At 41.5% G+C, this 7,241-nt stretch overlaps 1 pseudogene across 1 annotated transcript; it reads right to left on the bottom strand.

Annotated features, from left to right (window-relative positions):
• Window positions 1–2,152: 2,152 nt before the first annotated feature.
• On the bottom strand, window positions 2,153–6,918 carry LOC123442673 (annotated as a pseudogene). Its single transcript, XR_006630515.1, has 3 exons — window positions 6,902–6,918; window positions 2,996–6,073; window positions 2,153–2,677 (listed from the first exon to the last, which is right to left on the bottom strand). The product of XR_006630515.1 is annotated as a putative disease resistance protein RGA4 (transcript).
• Between the last annotated feature and the right edge of the window lie 323 nt (window positions 6,919–7,241).

Raw genomic sequence — 7,241 nt, 5'->3', positions numbered from 1 at the left:
GGAACCAAAATAATAATAATACTCCGAGACAATTTCAATGTGGTTAATTGTGAATTGTGGATTGTTGGAGCCATACGAAAATGGCAATGCAGAGTGGTGAGGCATCCATATCAATGGAAAGACACATGAATAAATGCATGCCCAACTTTGAGAGGATTCAGAAATTTATGTTACAGTGAGCATACCAATTAAGCATCAATTCGGGTGTTATAGGCTTTGGAACACGGTTTACAAGGAACAAAATATTCTCGGAGAGCAGTGAATAACCACATGAGCGTCAGGACAGCATGCATGCACATGTTCAGTACAGCAAATTAAAGTCCAAAGTTCAGACAGAAATAAAACGGTTCGGTATGCGCCACATGCATGTTCAGTACAGCAAATTAACGGCCCTCACTGGCCGCAAATTCAGAAAGAAATTTTAACGGTCACACTCAAAGAACGAACATGTATCCACTTCCTTCCAGCTAAACGGTCATCCCTCATTTGCACTTAACAGTGGACACTTAACTAAGAAATTCTGCTAGAGCTCTTGGGTTGCATCCTCTACAAAAGATGACAGCCGCAATATGACTACTAACTTATGGATATGTTGTTGATGTCGCAGATGAATATTGTCGCTCATGAGAATCTACTAATCTAGCAACTTGCAAAAAGTTTGTGATAGCTATTTGTGAAGTCTTTGGGAACCAGTATATGAGATCTCCAAATGAAGAAGATACTGCTAGATTACTTGAATTAGGGGAGCAAAGAGGTTTTTCTGGTATGTTAGGGTCTATAGATTGCATGCATTGGACTTGAAAAAATTGTCCTAAAAAATGACATGGCATGTTTAAAGGTCATGTGAATAAGCCTACAATTATTCTGGAGGCAGTTGCTTCGAAGGATCTTTGGATTTGGCATGCATTCTTTGGTTTACCAGGATCTCTCAATGACATAAATGTTCTTCAACGTTCACATGTGTTCGCAAAGCTAACCGAAGGGGAAGCTCCAAAAGTGAATTATACCATCAATGGTCATCCCTACACAATGGGATACTACCTTACAGATAGTATATAGACATCCATATGAGTTGAAAGTACCCAGTTAATTTCTTGTTCTGTAGGCAACTTGCGGTTTATGCATGCGTCCGATATGAAGAAGCAGAAAACTGTGTTGCTAGAAAATAATTACAGTTGAGAGAATCAAAGACACATGAATAAATGCATGCCCAACTTGGAGGGGATTCAGAAATTTATATTACAGAGAGCATACCAATTAAGCATCAATTCGGGTGTTGCTTTGGAACACGGTTTACAAGGAACAAAATATTCATGGAGAGCAGCGAATAACCACATGAGCGTCAGGACAACAAAGGCCCCCGGCCCAAGTTCATATACATATAAAACGGTTCAACATGCGACACATGCATGTTCAGTACAGCAAAGGCCTCTGGCTGCAAATTCAGAAAGAAATGAAACGATATTTTAACGGTCATACTCAAAGAACGAACATGTGTCCAATTCCTTCCGACAGGGACGGAGCTAGAAAAAAAGGTTACTCGAGTCATGTCTATGACAGTGGGGCCATTTTCAATAAATAGATAGTGAATACTAGTAAAGTAATAAAGGATTTACTAATTTCATTGACCCCAATGCCTACAAGGCAGCTACGTCCCTGCCTTCCCACTAAACGGTCTTCGGTCATTTGCACTTAACAGTGGACACTTAACTAAGACGTTGACAAGATGCATCCATCTCAATTCCATCACATACTAATTGAGTTCAGAAAAGATAGTACGTAGTAGTTTCTGCAATTTCCTCCTTATTCTTTTTTAGCTTAGTTGCGGAGAACAGAGCTGCTTCAGAACCTACTTGGGCGGCCGCGTCATCGTCGCGGCCACCCTTTGCGAAAGTTTCAGAGCACCGGCACCGGGTACCTCCTGCTCCTAGAGCGCAGCAGCAGCGCACTGCACGCGCTTGTGCCGTGTTTATTCTGCAGCTGTGTGTGTCAGTTGGGCATCATCTTCATCGTCCAGGCGTCTACAATTTTCTTCAGTGTGTCCAGAACAGTTGGCGAAGTGAAGCGTGTCCTCTGAAAAAGAAAACCTGTGTTGATTGATTGCAGTCCGTCCATGAGTGCACTAACCTTATTAGTCCTAAGAAACACAAGATTTAAGGTTTGATTACATACAAGCCAGCGCGGGAATAAAAAAAATAATGTACTGCACACACGAGATGCACCTCTCTTTCAGTTTGATCACATACAACTTTACACCTATCCAAGTATGTCCAATTTCTCCTCCCAACTAAACGACCACCAAGCCTAACAGTAGCCAAAAACAGACAGGACGCTCAGCTTAAAACAGAGTGCAGTGCGTCACGTTTCCGTAAGTAATTAAAAAGCCGATAACACGTCAAGAGGGGTATCATAGATCTCCATCACGCAATAATTAAGTTCAGAAAAGAAACGGTAGTAGACCACACTGAAGAGCACTGCATTGCACTATTAACTTTCTTGGCACACTGAAGACCACACTGAAGTGTACTAGTAGTTTCTGCAATTTCCTTATTGTTCTTCTTCAGCTAAGTTGCAGAGAACAGATCTTGTCCCTTATCCTTCACGCTTTTCCTCCCACAGATAGCTCCTTGAACAAGTGCTTGTCATCACCTTTCACCATTCACCAATATTATCAACTCTAGGAGGAAGATTATGAGAATGTAAGCAACAGCATGAGTATCCAAGGCATGTTAGCCTGAGAGAAGGAACACACATGGGTAATTTAGAGCAAAACTATACAGGCAGTGTGGACATCTACCAGTTTTGGAATGTGTATAAGGTTCAGGCATTTTTGTTGCATACGCATATACAGGGGCATACAACTCAACAAACATGTGATTTGTGCATGAATCTACGGAGGTAGAAAAATGAATTGCGAGAACATGAATCATGGCTGCTAAAATAATCAAAGACACAAATACCAAATATTGAATCAGTATGTCCTGTTCAAATATACCTTGTGCCGTCTAACTGGTCCATGTGTAGATACCTAGGTCTTCGCCATGAAGTCGCCGGTGCTGCTCTTGAAGCCCAGGCACCCAGCGGGAAGAGACCTCTTGCATATCATCGCCCACCCACAACTGCTGCAAACTGCCCAGCCCCTCTACATGGCTTAAGTTCGGACAACCATATACACGCAGTTCTGTCACTTGAGGGAGGTTGCAGATCCTCAATATCAAGGAGCTCAGAGAGCTGTGGGCGGTCCTCCACGGCCTTCAAGTTGTTTAGCCCTCTTAAACCGAGCAACTTAATTAAGCAGGCGGTGTCCTTTCCAAGCTGTTGCGGGAGAGCTCTCAGCTTTGGGCAATCATCAAGTTTCAACTTCACCAAACGAGGCAGCAGTTGCAACCTTGAAGATTGGGCATCCTCCTTTTGAATCACAGCGGCTCCATCCTCTCCCCTTGGATCAGCAGCAACAACTTCTTCCTCAAAAAAGAACCCTTGAAGATCAACCATTCAAGTTTAGGGAAAGCAACCGACTCATTGCATGCATGATCACCCTTCTTACAACCAACAAATTCAGGCCCGACCTTGGTAACTGCATGTGCTCCATCAATCTTCAGAAATTTCAACTTGGGTAGCTGCCCAATCGGTGGAAGATGCACACATGATCGTACATCTATGAGGATGAAGTGTATTAATGAAGACAAATAGGTGGTACCAAACCAGGTGGGATACCGCTGGCCAGAGAATTGTTTGATATATAGGTATTCCAGGTTAGGTGGAGGTATTAGCTGCTCAAAGACCTTCTCAGCATTGCTGACATCTTCTTCTGAATATGATCCCTCTCCACGTTCAGTCCACTTTAGTACTTTTAGATGTTTTTTGTCTGTCAGCACCACACTTGTAATGCAATGAGTCACTCTTTCCAATTTAACAAGTGAAAGATACCTCATCTGTGACAAAGAAGACAACTCTTCCAACTTCCATCCATCTTGTACAACACTATCATCACTTCCATCACCAATAGGATAACCATCTACATAAGTGAGGAACTTTAGTTTCCCTATCCCTTTTGGAACCTCAATTATTTTGGTGCCATCAAGATCAAGACATCGCAAGCTGATCAACAGGGTCATTGCCGAAGGGAGAGTGTGCAGATCATGACACCATCTCAAGCTCAGTACTTGAAGGTTCTTTAGGGAGCCAATGGATTCCGGAAGACAAGATATGCCAGTATGATCTAGATTAAGTAGACGTAGATGTATCAGTTTTCCTATATAGTCTGGGATGCTTTGTACAAGTGAGTAATTCAGTACCAAAACACGAAGAAGCAGAAATCTCTTGAACAATGTATCCTCAATTCTCCATGGACCCTCAACGGTTAGGAAAGTCCATACTTTAACATCCACCTTATCCACTCTGGGTAACACCAACATATCCTTCTTAATAACAGAAGTAATACGTCGTAGTTTTGACATATTTCCACCCCTTAATGTTTCAACATCTCCAATAAAACATTCCTCTCTTGATATGTTCAGTGCAAGCTGTCTTAAGAGGTCATGCATTTTGCAGTGAGACATGTCAAAATATGAGATATCTGGTTGGAGGAGATTCCGGTGGATTAGCTCGTGGTAGTACTCTTCTGCTATGTCTTCTAGTAGTTCACCTTGCTGCTCCTCGATGAAGCCTTCAGCAATCCATAACCAGGTAACTTTACCACGTTGAATGACAGAATCTTCAGCATACAAAGCACAATAAAGGAAACACTGTTTCAGATAACTTTACCAGGCAACTCATCATAGCTTAGATACAGAGCTCCTTCTATTTCATTAGAGAGCATGCTCCGGGAACCAGCATATTTGCCCAAATACTTTTCCCACTCATTCTCCGTTAGATCTTTGCTTGCCAAAGCACTAGCGGTAACCTTGATTGCAAGAGGGAGGTGACCGCATTTACGAACAATCTCAATCCCTGTGTTTCTTAAATTCCGCACTTCTTTCTCTTCCTCAATGTTCATGCTCTTCCAAAGTAGCTCCCATCCCACCTCTGCTGACATGAGGTCAACACGGTGGGTATGCTCTACACCTATTCTCCTTGTAATTTGATCATCTCGTGTGGTTACCAATATTACTCCGGATGTTGTTTCGTGTAATGCAGGCCTTAATAAATCCGTCCATACATTGGAGTGCCACACATCATCTAGAATCAGAAAGAAACTCTTCCCTTCAATTGTTTCTGCAAGCTTCCTCTGCAACTCTGTTATGGTTTCACCTTGCTCATGATGCACACCAATATTCCGGAGAACCTCTTTAAGAAGAGTTACTTCATTGTAGTCTTGTGAAACACAAATCCATGCATGCATCTTGAAGCTTCCTTTTATTTTCTGATCATTGTATATTTTTTGAGCTAGTGTTGTCTTACCAACTCCTCCAGTCCCAATGACACCGAGCTTGTAAGACTTGTATTCCTTGTGTGCAAGAACTAAGTCCACTAACTTCCTGGTAGAATGTACAATCTCCTTCCCCACAAGGTTGGGTTCAACAAGGTTGGAACTTCTTATCAGTCTGGATGTTTGACCATTTCCAATAGGCTGTGTACTATTGTTGAAAGTTGAGAATATCTTGTCATTTGCAATGCACTCAATCTTTTTATTGAGGCTTCTTATCCGAACGGCAACATCACGGCGTGGCACTATGTTGCAAAAACAAGAGGAAACTGAAAGGCATTTGCATGCAAATGATTTGCCTGATGATGATGATGGGTGGTCAGGAAGTAGCTTGCTTCCTTTACATCTAGCCACATCCAAGGTTTCATCAACATCATATATAACATCTCTCAGTAGACCAAGCCAATTGTTTACTGCTTGCTCTTTTGTCCTCCTTTTCTCAGCATCGTATATACAACACTGAATTAGTTCCACTCGTCGCAGCAGTTTTGTAAGCTCTTTTTCCACCCCTAGGATTAGTATGGCCTCATCCGTAATGAAATCTTGCAACTTATTGACACTTGATTTAAGCAATGTTTCAAGTATGGCAGCCATGGATCAGACAAACTCAGCGCCAGAGGTCTGTCAGAAACACTAGGATATTCCCTGAGAATGGCAGAAACCGAAAGCTGAAAATGAGTGCACAGGGTACGATAACATGCTTCGAAAGTGGGACAAGGCTCACGAAATTTATCACTAGTGGACAGCTATTTACATATTCAATAATTTAGCATAATATAGCTATGCACATACAGATTGAGCGGTAGTGTCAATTATTGATGTCTACATTCTTGACCATTTGGCATTCTGTTCTTTAATTATTATTTTCGGTTGCCAATTTGCATAGTAGCCTCCACACCGAACTACTACTGAAAATGTTGCATTTAGTTACAACAAACATACAGTGATAGAGATAAATCATCTAGCTATTTATATTTGTTTGTCTAATTCATCTTAGCTCTAATTGGTTCCGCATATGCTAGCCTATCAATCATGAGAATTTGTTCCACCGTAGTTCTGAAGCCGAAGTCGCAAGCTCTCTGAAGTACGTTAGCAAGTTTTTACCTTATAAACCAATCTTCTAGTACATCGATAGTTTTAAAGATCTCGCAAGTCTTAGCACAAGCTAGAATCACAAATTCACAATAGATAACAGAAGATTATCGGCCAATCACCATGCTGCATGCTGCACCTGCAATGGATGATACATGATTATTGACCAACCAGTGAACAAATCGATAGTATTAATGTTGCATTTAGTTACAACATAGAGTGATACAGATAAAACATCCAGCTATTTATTTCTGTTTGTATAATTCATCTTAACTCTAATTGGTTTCGTACAAGGTAGCCTATGAATCATTAGAATTTATTCCACTGTATTTCTGAAGCCGAAGTCGCAAGCTCTTTGAAGTATGGTAGCATGTTTTTTACCTTATAAACCAATCTTCTAGCACATCAATTGATTTAAAGATCTTGCAACGCTGGGTGGAAGCTAGAATCACAATAAATAACACAATATTATCGGCCAATCACCAGGGGCAAATCATGCTGCACGGCGCACCTCCAATAGATGATACAAGATTATTCATCAAACCTGAATACAGAGGGTAGACAAACTGAGAACCCACTGATGATCACTTCAACAGTGAGCAAGACGAAACTTGCTCTGCTTGCAGTTACAGAAGAAGAAGAAGGAAACGAACGAAACCTTCGAATTTCTGAGACTTCCTGATGCGTTGCCTGGTCCAGTAGCAACTAGCCGCAGCATACA

This window comes from Hordeum vulgare, chromosome 3H (genome assembly GCF_904849725.1).
Source record: "Hordeum vulgare subsp. vulgare chromosome 3H, MorexV3_pseudomolecules_assembly, whole genome shotgun sequence".
Classification (NCBI taxonomy): domain Eukaryota; kingdom Viridiplantae; phylum Streptophyta; class Magnoliopsida; order Poales; family Poaceae; genus Hordeum; species Hordeum vulgare.
Note: the sequence above shows the minus strand (reverse complement) of the source record. Positions and strands in the feature narration are given on the sequence as shown.